Source organism: Podarcis muralis, chromosome 2 (assembly GCF_964188315.1).
Source record: "Podarcis muralis chromosome 2, rPodMur119.hap1.1, whole genome shotgun sequence".
NCBI classification, from domain to species: Eukaryota; Metazoa; Chordata; class Lepidosauria; order Squamata; family Lacertidae; genus Podarcis; species Podarcis muralis.
In genome coordinates, this window is record NC_135656.1 from 64,285,358 (window position 1) to 64,299,451 (window position 14,094).

General features: G+C 41.5%; 1 protein-coding gene across 5 annotated transcripts in view; it reads left to right on the plus strand.

Annotated features, from left to right (window-relative positions):
- GRIA1 (glutamate ionotropic receptor AMPA type subunit 1) overlaps positions 1-14,094 on the plus strand; it is a 207,645-nt gene that overhangs the window by 132,415 nt on the left and 61,136 nt on the right. The gene's annotated exons all lie outside the window — the stretch shown is intronic.

Below are 14,094 nucleotides of genomic sequence, written 5' to 3' on the forward strand. Positions count from 1 at the left end.
CTGAAGACTTTCGACAGAGACATTCACCTGACATCTAGTCTGCTCTTTTAGGTGCCAGGTCAAATCAGTTTTATTCTCTTCATCCGTTGATAGCTATTAATTAATACAGAATTTGTCTATGTAAACTTTTACTTGCTTACTCTGCAGCAGCTAGACCTGTACTAAATCTTCTATTTCTTGGTTCATTTGTTCTATTTTGAATAGCTTATTTGATTTGATTTGATTTGATTTGATTTGATTTGATTTGATTTTTTACTGGATCCCATCTTCCCTTCCCAGAAACTGACTTGAAGACATGATTGAAAACTACAGTATAAATACCTTAAATAAAATAGATATTTACAAGTTTGGCATCCCAGCCAATCTCACCTGTTGAATGGTGAGATACCCACATGCCAACAAAATTTCCTATAACAGGCAACTGAAACTCATAGAATCATAGAATCATAGAGTTGGAAGAGACCACAAGGGCCATCGAGTCCAACCCCCTGCCAAGCAAGAAACACCATCAGAGCACTCCTGACATATGGTTGTCAAGCCTCTGCTTAAAGACCTCCAAAGAAGGAGACTCCACCACACTCCTTGGCAGCAAATTCCACTGTCGAACAGCTCTTACTGTCAGGAAGTTCTTCCTAATGTTTAGGTGGAATCTTCTTTCTTGTAGTTTGGATCCATTGCTCCGTGTCCGCTTCTCTGGAGCAGCAGAAAACAGCCTTTCTCCCTCCTCTATGTGACATCCTTTTATATATTTGAACATGGCTATCATATCACCCCTTAACCTCCTCTTCTCCAGGCTAAACATGCCCAGCTCCCTTAGCCGTTCCTCATAAGGCATCGTTTCCAGGCCTTTGACCATTTTGGTTGCCCTCCTCTGGACACGTTCCAGTTTGTCAGTGTCCTTCTTGAACTGTGGTGCCCAGAACTGGACACAGTACTCCAGGTGAGGTCTGACCAGAGCAGAATACAGTGGCACTATTACTTCCCTTGATCTAGATGCTATACTCCTATTGATGAGGCCCAGAATTGCATTGGCTTTTTAGCTGCCGCGTCACACTGTTGGCTCATGTCAAGTTTGTGGTCAACCAAGACTCCTAGATCCTTTTCACATGTACTGCTCTCAAGCCAGGTGTCACCCATCTTGTATTTGTGCCTCTCATTTTTTTTGCCCAAGTGCAATACTTTACATTTCTCCCTGTTAAAATTCATCTTGTTTGTTTTGGCCCAGTTCTCTAATCTGTCAAGGTCGTTTTGAAGTGTGATCCTGTCCTCTGGGGTGTTAGCCACCCCTCCCAGTTTGGTGTCATCTGCAAATTTGATCAGGATGCCCTTGAGTCCATCATCCAAGTCGTTGATAAAGATGTTGAATAAGACCAGGCCCAAGACAGAACCCTGTGGCACCCCACTAGTCACTCTTCTCCAGGATGAAGAGGAACCATTGATGAGCACCCTTTGGGTTCGGTCAGTCAGCCAGTTACAAATCCACTGAGTGGTAGCATAGTCAAGACCGCATTTTACCAGCTTCTTTACAAGAATATCATGGGGCACCTTGTCAAATGCCTTGCTGAAATCAAGGTAGACTACATCCACTGCGTTCCCTTCATCTACCAGGCTTGTAATTCTGTCAAAAAACGAGATCAGGTTAGTCTGACATGACTTATTTTTCAGAAATCCATGCTGACTATTGGTGATCACAGCATTCCTTTCTAGGTGCTCACAGACTGTTTGCTTAATGATCTGCTCCAGAATCTTCCCTGGTATTGATGTCAGACTGACTGGGCGGTAATTATTTGGGTCCTCTCTTTTCCCCTTTTTGAAAATAGGGACAACATTTGCCCTCCTCCAGTCTGCCGGGACTTCGCCTGGTGGATACTAATTTTTTTACGGTAAATTATATGCAGAAATGCTGTCTTGCGTCACAGGCTGATGATCTCAAATAGTGAACTACCCTTTAAAAGACCTCTGGGGTAAAGGGCATAATTAATCAAGGCACATCTAAAACTCTTCCCATCAATACCCTTTGTGCCATTACTTGATGTATGTTCAATAAGCATCTATGAAGTGTTATATAAAGATTTATTGGCACTATTGGAATGTTCTGCTTTAATGAATTATGGGCCCATCATTTGTAAGGACAGGCGTGTACCAATAAAACCTTTATGGCACAGCTAAACATGATGTACTGTTTGAAAAGACTTTATTAAGCTGGCACCATATATTCTGGCTGTGTACAGTTTGAGTGCTTTTCCCTTTTCATAGCTGGTGTGTAACCAGAGAGCGCAACAGAAAGAAACAATCATGTGAACTTTTAGACTTCCAGGAAATCTCTATTTTCAAAGCTGAAAAGAATAAAAATTCATTTCCCTTGGATCAGCTGAGAATAATGCTCAAGAGTTTAAATTGCTGCTTTCCCCAGAAAAAAAATGCACAGAAACGTTGGCAAGGAAAGGATTGGGTCCCTGCTTCCATCAATTTTGCTGAGAAAACTGATGATTGAAATGGCCTTGTGCCATTTTCAACTGATACAGGTTGCATATATTTTGCACTCCGATAACCATAACTCAGTGCACAATTCCTTGCAGTAGCACCTTAAAGACCAACTAAGTTAGTTCTTGGTATGAGCTTTCGTGTGCATGCACACTTCTTCAGATACCCATGCACACGAAAAGCTCATACCAAGAACTAACTTAGTTGGTCTTTAAGGTGCTACTGCAAGGAATTTTTTTTGTTTTGACTATGGCAGACCAACACGGCTACCCATCTGTAATCAGTGCACAATGTAAAGCAAGAAGTCCTGAGATTAAAAGAGCTAAATCGAGCACCATCCAAATTCATCCCCCTTGTCACTCATGAATAAATAATAGTGACACATTTGTGGCTACATGAAATAGATCTCCAGGCTTTGAGGAAAACTAAAGAAAGGTTCTAGCATTGGAATAGAAGCCCTGGTTTTCAAGAAAAAGGGGGCGGGGTGTCAGGGAAAATCACAAGGAACTTGAATTTCCTGAAATGTGGTAGAGTAGCTGCAATAACTGTTATGCTGCTGATATGTTCCTCATATCAGATTCTGCCTGACTACATATCTCTAAAATATTTCTGTTTCTAGCTCCTCCCTTTACCTTCCAGATTCCTGGGTCCACTGCAACCCACCATATACTTCACAGGCTCCAAAGTAGACCCAGCCAGTTCTATCCAGGCTCTACATAGCCTTCTTCTCCCTCTGACACCTGACGGAGAACCTGTCCCTTTTCAAATCAGGCTGTTAGATGTATAATGGATAGCTGTGCAATGGATGTGTATTTTCACTATCCATCCATTTGATAGCATTACCTAAATAAAGGCACACACCTTTGTGTGTTTACTCTGAAGTAAGTCCATTGAGTTCAATGGGTTTTAATTCCAGGTGAGTGCGCATGAGATCGCAGCTCTTCTTACTTTATGCTGCAATCCTAAATATACTTACTAATAGAGAGTAAGCCCCCTTGATCATGGTGGAACTTACCTTTCCTCTGTGCCTTTGCAGTACAGAGATGGAAGGAGCATTTTGGTGGTATAACCAGATCTGACATTGCAGTAATTCTGAGGCAGACAAGGAACATGTGTCCTGTAGGCAGGCATGTTGGAACAAGACTTGGGCAGATGGCCTCCTTTCTTCTAAACAGCCTCATCATTAATTGGTTGTGATAGAAATGAAGGAGAGATTTTCGTATTCCACTCAGGAAGTCAAATCTAATGAAAGCATTGGATATCTCTGGCATAATAGCTCAGTGTGGTATCTTACAGATTCCTCCCCACAAACAGAGTCTGAAATGTTCATGAATTCTTTGTGTTCGGTCCGGATTGCAGTTCCTGGGGAAGTGACCAATTGTGTTTGTAAAATAATGTTACTTTATAAAAGCTTTCTAATGTGAGGGGAGGAAAACAGGCTTGTGCTTAAGGCATAAAGCCAGAGAGCTTTTCGGTGTTGATAGCCCTCAAAGCCTCCAGCTGACAAAGAAGGCTGAACCGACAGTCAATACTAAGGTATCTTTATCCAGGAGTGATGAATAAGCCCAGCTCCAAATCAATTCTCCAACAGTGACTGTGTCATGTTCATTAACAGATCCTAAAGAAGATAAATGTTTTCACTCTTACGACAAAACAACCAATTAAAATGTGTCATGTAAATAATAAGCATAAGTATTGGCGTTGTATCCAAGCCTCCTCTATCTGGACACCAACTACCTAAGTAATGAAAAGAGAAAAAAATGTTATTCTTGGGGGGAAATGTAGCATTCAGAAACTTAGGTGTCACATGGCTTGGCTTACAATTATCTATATGGCCTTGAGCTTTGAAAGTAAATAGCTCTGAGGGGGGGATTTACTGCCTTAGAGTAACGTTTGTTTTCTATGCATCTCATATGTGTCTCAGTAGCATGTAAGCTTTTATACAAATTACAATAAGGGACTGATAACGTATATGTTGGGTGTGTATCTGTATGTCTGGTGTGGAATTCATGTGAATAGCCAAGCTATTGAACAGACATGAAACATTGGTGTTTATAGCCCTAAGTCTTGGGCTTTATCATCCAGCTGTGCTACTGATTTCCTAAGACAATATACGTCTCCAGAATTCACGTTGTTCTAGCTGTGGAACTCCTACAGTCCTGTTCACTCTATGAACAGAGTGAAAACACAGAAGGGGAAGCAGGACCGTATCTACTGGCACTGTTCCCGCTTGATCCACCCATTTGGGTGAGTTTTAATAGTTTCCATAGATTCCAAAATACCTAAAACTCACCCAGATGGTGTAGAAATGTCTTGTACAAAAGCCCATGCACAAATGCTTTAAGAATTGGCTGTTTGTGGCAGCTTTTCATTCCCATTCTTTCTGTGTAAGTAGGAGTATGGGGCTGCTTGCTTTCTCAGTGGGTAAGTTGGACGGATATATCTCAGTCCATTCTGACATTCGTTCACACTTTCAAGTGGCGTTTTCCATTCCACCGCAATTGGTTTATTTTGCAGAAGTCTTTCTTCCATTTCATCATTCCCTGCAGCAGAAAGATGCAAAGTTTTACACATAGGGCTGCACACAAAAGCTCAACCGTTAATATACCTTAACATATATTTATAGATCAGTTGCCTTCCTTGTGTGTGGCTTCCACTGAGTCCTGAACTTCTTGCTTGGCTCCTGAACACTTGACTTCTGCTGTTATAACTGCTGCTGAGCCCGTACCATTACTTGCATGACTAGAGAGCTCTGTTTTACATACAAGTAAGAACCTCTGCCCTTGTGTGTTGGGTGGGAGTCAGGCATTGGCGTAGCGTGGGTTGCCAGAACCCAGGGCCACGCAGAGGGAGGGAGGGAGGGAAATGGGTGGAGTACGCATGCACATTCAACTGCCTAATGGTGTCCATGCCACTCAGGAGATCACAGGAGATAAGAAAAGAAGAGTTGTTCTGTTGTCTGAAGAGGTCACTTTCTGGTTTGCATGGAGAAGCCGTTTTCAATGGAGCCCAGAGAGGGAAGTGCGCAGCTGTACCGAGGCAGCACCAGGTGTTTTTGCACCCCTAACAATTTTGTGCCTGGGACAACTGCCCCTGCACGCTAAGCACTGGAGTCAGGACAGCAATCCCTATCAGGGGATTCTGTTGGTCTGATTGTTCACCCTTTCTGCTCCCAGGGATGAATGACCTCTGGATGGTGGAGACAGAAGTATATTCGTTATCATGGTGTGAGAGAAGAAGGCATGTAGTAAGGCGGCCGCAGACAATTAAGTAGAGCCGGACAAATGCTGGCTCAGAGGAAATGGTCTCTTCCCCTCATTCGGAAGGGGTTAGAACTGTGCATTTTGATGCCAGGCCTTGAGGGGGTAGGAGGTGTGAAATGGAGAGAGAAGAAGCCAGTGATCCTCAGAATTATGACGGTTGCCTGGGGGACTGTCCCCCCTCCCTCAAAGAAAAACAATGTAAACATGCTGGTATTTTAGGCTGTGCTGTGCAGGAAATGTGAAAGAACTGTCAGAACAATAGCTAGATTCTACTAGGAGTTCAAACACAGCAAAGGCATATTTCTGCTCATTGCTAGCAGGGCTTTAGTATCTCATCTGCAAAATGTAGGGTGGGGAGGAGGCCCCCACTGTCAAAGATGACGGGAGCAATCGGAAAAGTCAAGCTACTTGCTTGGGCTGGTGTCAATTGTCAAATGTTAGAGTGCCTCCAGACTCATTATTTTGTGGAAGGGATTCAAGTGCCTGCTGAAAATTTAGGTTTCTTCAGTTAAAGTGGATTAAAATCCTCTGTCACCCTACCAGAACATTTCCTCTTAAAAAACAACACAGAGAGAGACTTTTTTGTGGTTAGGGATGTACTGAAAAGTTTGGGGTGAACACATTATTACAGGGGAGATGTATTAGCACTCCACAAGAAAATCAGAATCAATGCCCATTGTCATATAACAACCCCACAAGCAAATCAAAATGAATGCTCAATAAACAGTGGACACAATCTAACCACAATGCAAGGTTTGTGCAAGCAAATCAGGGTGAATGCTCAATAAACAGGTTGTCTGAAGGAACCCTTAGTTATACTTAGATCTCCCAACATAGCTGAAGCTGCTACTGTTTTAAAAAATAGAAGAAGAGGTTCATCCATTATGGAAGGTGTTGTGGAGAACACAGAAGAATGGAAAATTCTTATTTTTTTTCCTTCCGCATAGCTTAAATGTGGTATCTCATTGTCAGTGTCAACAGAACACTTGAAAGGAGTTAGCAATTTGTTGCACAGAATGCAGGATTAGGCAACTAGGCTGGAGGTGTCATCTGTTGTACAGATATAAAAGAGTGCTTCTAAGTGTAAAGATTTTATGTTGTGCTCTCTGTTTTACACTCCATTAAAAATTCCCTACAGGTAAATGCTGGTAACTCCTCTTTAGTAAATTAACATGGTAGCAAAGGAAAGGACTGTTTTCTCACTGGGATATTTTGAAATGCTAATAGTCAGCCTAGTGTAAGGGTCAGACTAAATATACTTTGTAAGAAAAATCACACGGTCACAGACCTCACTATGATGAGAATGTATTGTTTTTAATTTGAATTATAGTGATTAGTTCTATATTTCCATATAAGCATATAAATTAGCATATTTTTTTGTGTGCAAATATGTATGTGGTCTTTGGGGGGGGTGCCACCCCCTTTAGGTAAGGTGAATGGTACAAAAAGTTTTGGTCCTAACCAAGGACTGGGAGAGACTCTGTTGCAGGCAAAAGAAAATGTATTGTATCTGCTCAAGCTTTTCTTGTTACTATCAATCCAACAAAAACAAAATACAAAACAAAAGTGGATCAGAGTCATTAGCAGAAAGTACCTTAAGATTGCAATCTTATGCACACTTAAAGGTAAAGGTAAAGGTACCCCTGCCCGTACGGGCCAGTCTTGCCAGACTCTAGGGTTGTGCGCTCATCTCACTCTATAGGCCGGGAGCCAGCGCTGTCCGCAGACACTTCCGGGTCACGTGGCCAGCATGACAAGCTGCATCTGGCGAGCCAGCGCAGCACACGGAACGCTGTTTACCTTCCCGCTGGTAAGCGGTCCCTATTTATCTACTTGCACCCGGGGGTGCTTTCGAACTGCTAGGTTGGCAGGCGCTGGGACCGAACGACGGGAGCGCACCCCGCCGCGGGGATTCGAACCGCCGACCTTTCGATCGGCAAGTCCTAGGCGCTGAGGCTTTAACCCACAGCGCCACCCACGTCCCTATGCACACTTACTTGGGAGTAAGTCTCACTGCATTCAATAGGACAGTATTCTGATCTGACATACATGATTGCATTGCTAGTCAATACTAGTTATTATTCCTCACATCTGCTGCATTTTATTCCAGAAGATTAAATTTTCAGACTATGGAAAGAAGGGCTGAAAGTAATGTTAACCATCACTCAAGTGTCAAAGTTGACCATTTTAAAAATGTTGATTAAGATGTGTGAAGTGCATTTTGAAGGACAGCTGATAGCAGGGTAATGTCGTCCTGAAAAGACCTTAACAAATATAAATTTCAGTATGGTAAATAGCTGGCCAATTTGAGACCAGTCATCTCAAGTTTCCTATGCTGTAAATCTGCTGTTCCATTTGCATTTGATGAGAAAAACAACACAGGGCTTGATTTGTGCATTTCCAGATCGATTGACACTGAAGATGCAGTGGGAAGCCTAGCTGGATAGCTTGCTGTAATGGAATGCAATTTTTTTTATCTGTGATTTACTGATCTTAAAAAGCTTTCTAAACTAAAAGAAGCATGAAAATGCATCAATGCTAACATTTCCTCTCCCTTGGTGCTTCCTGGCAATTTGTAGCTATGCTTGCTATTAATATTTCCTTTGCTGGAGCTACATACACAGAGTGATGCTGTGTAAGGCTGGGATGTTATGACTTAAAGCTGCGATATGGCTAGTTTTAAAGCAATTTGACCTTTTCCCCTCCAGGTTTTTGATTGTTGCAATTAAAGAGTCAACTCAGATGCTAGACGTGTGATAAGTGTACAGGTTTAACATGTGCATACTCTGAAATGATGCAGTACATGCAGTTTAGCTGTGCAGTAAGAGACTGAACATTTGTTTTGTCAGTTACTACTGAAACCATTTTAATTTAACCACAGCATATATATATTAATTCTTGTTTCTACATCCTACAGTTATAACCGCTACTATATTGTTGTAGTTAGGAAGAAGCCATTGTTACATCTGACAGTTTTTATTTTATTGCTGAAATCTTTCCTCTTGGATATGCCAGAACACTGTAGATTCAGTGGAACTCCGCTAGGTCTTTGCTGTTTCTGATATCAGTTGTAAATGTAATTTCTTTGAAATACTTCACTAGTGTTTGGCAATTAGTGGGTTTCCCAGCAGTGTCTTCCCAATTTCCCAATCATGCTAGTGCTGGGTGTGGCTGGCTGTGGCCTCCAGTCAGGGCTGGATTTAGATTTGATGAGGTCCTAAGCTACTGAAGGTAATGGGGCCCTTTACAACAAATTGTTGTAATTTATGGACCTAATAGGTATCTAAAGCCATTTGCACATGTTGCCATGCAACCATTCCATGCAGAATGTAGGCACCCTATATATAGAAATGAGCAAACCAGTGATATTTTCGGGAGCAGGCTAGCAGGCGGGGCCCAATACTTACACCATAGGAGCCTACACAACACAAACACTGTTGCTGTATGTAGGTTTTATTTTATTTGTTTTTTCCCCTTATATTTTGGAAATGTACATCTAGTTTTTTTCCTTTTAATTTTTTTGGGGGGCGGGCCAAGAGAGTGGAGCCCTAAGCTATAGCTTGTTTAGCTTATACATAAATCTGGCGCTGCCTCCAGTGGCCTCAAGTGATGCCCGTGAGCCATCTCAGATGAAGGAAGTGTGTCTTGCTGCCTGCCAATGGTTATTGAAACCCCAGCTGCCTAACCTAAGTCATAGAGTTGTTGCGTGAGAATAATATGAAACAAGCAAGAACGGTGCATGCCACTCTAAGCGCCTGAATAGTAGTAGTAGTAGTAGTAGTAGTAGTAGTAGTAGTAATAATAATAATAATAATAATAATAATAATAATTTATTATTTATACCCCACCCATCTGGCTGGATTTCCCCAAGGAAGAAAGGATATAAATATAATAACACAAAAAACAAACTATAAATAAAATGCCACCATAACACAAAGAGTATCATTTGCACGTAGAAGGACTCCAGGGCAGAATCTACACTGACCTGTTTTACATTATTAGAATGATATTAGATCTATCATTCTAAAATGTCACAGGGCAAACTTGTAAATTAAGTGTTTCTTACCTTTGGGGTTGTTGTTTTTGTGAAAATATTGTTTCCCTACTGCCAGTTGCTGGTTGCTTTGTAGTGCCCTCTGGTGTCACATTTTAATCACACATTATGAACGTTAAAAGTAGGGCGTCATGTGTCCACCTGCATTATGAAAACCATTCCTTAACCCTTCCTTAACGTGAAAAACCAGGAGTGCAGATCTACCCCAGGTTCAATTTCTGTCCTTTCCAGGTAGGAGGCTCTCAGGCAGAAGAACTAGGCAACACCTCTTCTAGGCAGAAAGGCTAGGCAAGATCTTGAGAGCTGCTGCCAGTCAGAGTACAGTAAATAGTATTGGCTTGGGACCAGTGACCTGACTCAATGTAGGGCAAGCTTCATATGCATAGGGGTCTATCTAGTTATGCCCCTTAGTTCACAGAAGGCTGTTCAGTCCATTGGTGGCTTCCATGAACCGAAGCAGGGAATGCTTGAGCTGATTCACCCTTCCGACTGCAGCCACATCCACTGTGATCCACCCCTCAGGTGGGAAACTCTCCAGAATAGTGTTGGAAGTAGTGAAGGGGACTGTAAAAGAGTGTGAGAATTTCAGGGAGGAAATCACATTCCATTCTCTATTTGTGGATGTCTCCGCTGGAGCAAAAAGTATTCAATGAACAAAGGGGAGCAATTGGATGCAACTCAATCTATTGATTTAAAATAAGAATATTCAGCAACCAGGTATTGTGTGTGCATGCTCACACAGAGAGAGAGTGAGAGAGATGTTTTAAAAGTGGCCCCGCTTGAAGGCTTACATTCTAATGGCATGCAGACAAACATTAAAAAGAGAGATGGAAAAAGTGAGTAATGATATTTTACCTACAATTCCAGTTTCTGTGTATTATGTCACACTACGTGTATTCAGGTGTTGGTGCATGGTGAATAGAAATATCCTTGTAACCTGCTCCATAGATTTTTTTTCTCTCCAAAGGTATATTGTCCACAATGGGGGTAGGAAATTATGCTGACATGATACTGATCTAGATTGAGCTTTTGTCTGCTGATCTTAACATATTTTTTTCTTTAATTTACACAGCATGAACCATATAGTAAATGGTTGAGAAGAGCAACAATTATGGTCGATGTGAGATACACACACACACACACACACACACACACACACACACATATCACTTTTTTATGCCTCTTTCAAGTCTCACCATTCCAGCATTGCCCAGGGACCCTTTCTCTGCTGACTGATCCCACCAAATTCTATTAACTGCTTTCTTTTTGTTTCTAAATTTAATGGACCACTTTTGAAGATCTAGAGGAATTTTAATGCAGATGGGAATATATACGTGCAATTGCTGCAGCTCAGATTTGCTACCTAGCTGGTTTTATGAACTGTTGGGTGTTTTTTAAAGCTTGCTTGCGTCTTACACAGAGGGCAGTTTTACGTTTCTTGATTTAGATTGATAACCCATTCTATCCCAGGGGCTCTAGGTGGATAGCAATAATACCAGCACAGTAACAAAGCAAAACACTGCCTCTAAGGCATTGTAATCTAATCCATTAATAGAGAGAGCTAGCAAGGAAAAAGGAGGTTTCAAAAAAGTAGGAACACATTTAAACATGCTGTTTATAAATAGATTTTTATAAAATTTGAGGAGCTGTCCCTTTACACTTGCTTTGGCTTGTTTCTGCTATTTGCTTGTTTCTGTTAGCATCCAGCACTGGACTCTCAGAGCTTGTCTACATCTGAGCATTATTTAGCTGTTAATTTGCTTCCCCTGCCCCATTCAGATTAGACTGGAATAATCCACACCCACGTATTTGAATTTGTGTATACAGTGGTACCTCAGGTTACAGATGCTTCAGGTTACAGACGCTTCAGGTTACAGACTCCACTAACCCAGAAATAGTACCTTGGGTTAAGAACTTTGCGTCAGGATGAGAACAGAAATCGTGCGGCGGCAGCGGGAGGCCCCATTAGCTAAAGTGGTACCTCAGGTTAAGAACAGTTTCAGGTTAAGAACAGACTTCCAGAACGAATTAAGTTCTTTAACCTGAGGTACCACTGTAATGAACAACTTTGGTCTTTCCTATTCATACCAATAGGCATTCTCTTTTGTGTTTGGCCCCACCATCTACTATTATGCTAATTAAATATAAACAGATAGCTGTGCAGTATCATGTTATTTTTCTTTGGATCCCTCAGAATTGCACAAAAGCAGAAAACGACACAAGCAAGCAACGTTAATAAAATTATTTAATGAGCTTTCCTTCTGCAGCTTTCTGGTTTTGTGCAAAACCTGAGGAATCAGGGGTGGGGATGTTTCTCCATCAAGAGTTCTGGAACTCAGGAGCACAGCTGCAAAAAATTGGAAATTCTCAGTATAAATGTTTCAAATTAACCTGCTGCGCAGTGTCTGGTGTGGAAATTTTTATGTGGTTTAATGTGGTTTGCGTTTGCAGTAGTCTGATTTTATGCAAATCTGAGGGATCAAAGGAAATACATATATAGTTTCGGACTGCATGGAAATTGTTACAAGCACAGCTGGAAAATACATGAAAGCAATGAGCAGATGGTTGGATAATCCACATATGGAGTAAACCTGAATTTCTAAATAGTGGCACACCATCTCTGGAATGCTCTCCACAGGGAGGATCACCTGGCACCTACTCATGTCTTTTCAGCACCAATCAAATGCTTTATTTTCCTAGGTGCCTTTAAATGTAGGTTGAGCCGGTGTGAATTCTGTGTTTTTACTGCTTTGCTGCTGTTAATTTGTCATTGCAGTATTTGTTATTATTTGTTTGTTTTATTATTATTATTTGTAACCTTTCCCGGATGTGACAACACTGAAATGCAGGGTAAAAATTCCTAAATAAATGAACATCAGTGTGATGGAGAAGGTGGAGAGGGGTAACATGTACTTTCTTCTCTACAGTCTACTCTGTTCCTTGACAGCTAAATCTGGTCAACTGAAAGGTCAATTGTTCTATAACTTTTATTTCTTTCATGGACCTTAATCTGAGAGTGCCTTATCCTCTATTGACATTTGATTGAGTGCATGAGATTTAGAGTTGGGTGAGCATCTCCTTGTGACTAATGCTCCTTGCACATTTTGACACTTTCCCCATTGAATCATTCTCTAGGAATACATTTTCCCATTAGTCAAGCAGCCCTAATGAAAATGTACTCCAGCTAATGGGCCTATTTTCCTTTTCACATTGAAATTCAAGTCATCATCCCATTTTGGCCTCCCCTCTTGGCGATGTGGGATTGAAAAATAGTAGATTCAACCTTTCTGAAGGTGAAAGCTAAGATGGGGTTTAAACAAAAATAAAATAAAAATTAGGCCACTCAGGATACCCAAAAACTCTACGTTGCAGTACTTAAGGGATCAAATGGACTTTTAATATTTTACCAACTAAATGTTACATGTTTTTATTAAATATTTTACTGAGTACATGCATATCCTCCAACACGTCACAGTGAAAAACTGGGCTGCAAGTCTTCCAGGGCCATGCTCCCATGTGAGTCACATGACATGTGCGAGATCACGGCCCTGAAAGACATGCTTTTTCAGGACTGTGCTCTCATGGCACCCCAAATGTGTGTTTTGGGGGTGTCGTGCAAGTTCGCAGCCCCCCCAAAAAAAATTCTTTTGGGAGGTGAGATCACGGCACCCAAAAACATGTGTTTTGGAGTGCTGTGCTCTCACACAAGAAAAGAGGGGTGTGGTATGCACCTCAAAGTAGAGCCTAGAGCAGGGAATGTACCAAAAAGGGCAATAAAAAAGATCGGAGTCTGTAGCTACAAGGAAAACTTGCAAAATTTGGGACTGTTGGGGAAAGGTATGTAAAGGGAACATGTTTCAGATATGTAAAGTTATGCACGGTGTGAATACATATATGTTTTCTTCCTCTCTCATATCTCTGGAAACCAGAATTATCCAATGAAGCTGAAAGATGGAAGATTCAGAGCAGATGAAAGGAAATACTTAACAGTTAAACTATGGAATTGGGATTAGACAAATTAATGGAGCATAAGACTATTAATGCCTTCCTGTCAGTGTGGCCACTCACTACCTCCAGGATCAGATGGGTGGCCACTATGGGGAAAAGGAAACTGAACTAGTCTGGTCATTTTGTTTGATCTTATGTTCTTATGCCTAGGAAATTTGCTGGAGAGTGGCAGGGCAGGAAGCAGCAGAGACTCTCCATAGCTTTCCCTTCTTCCTGCCCAAATCACTTTTTTGGAGCTAATTATTAAAGCCCAGGCTTGAGCTTTATAAGTGGTGGCAACTAGGG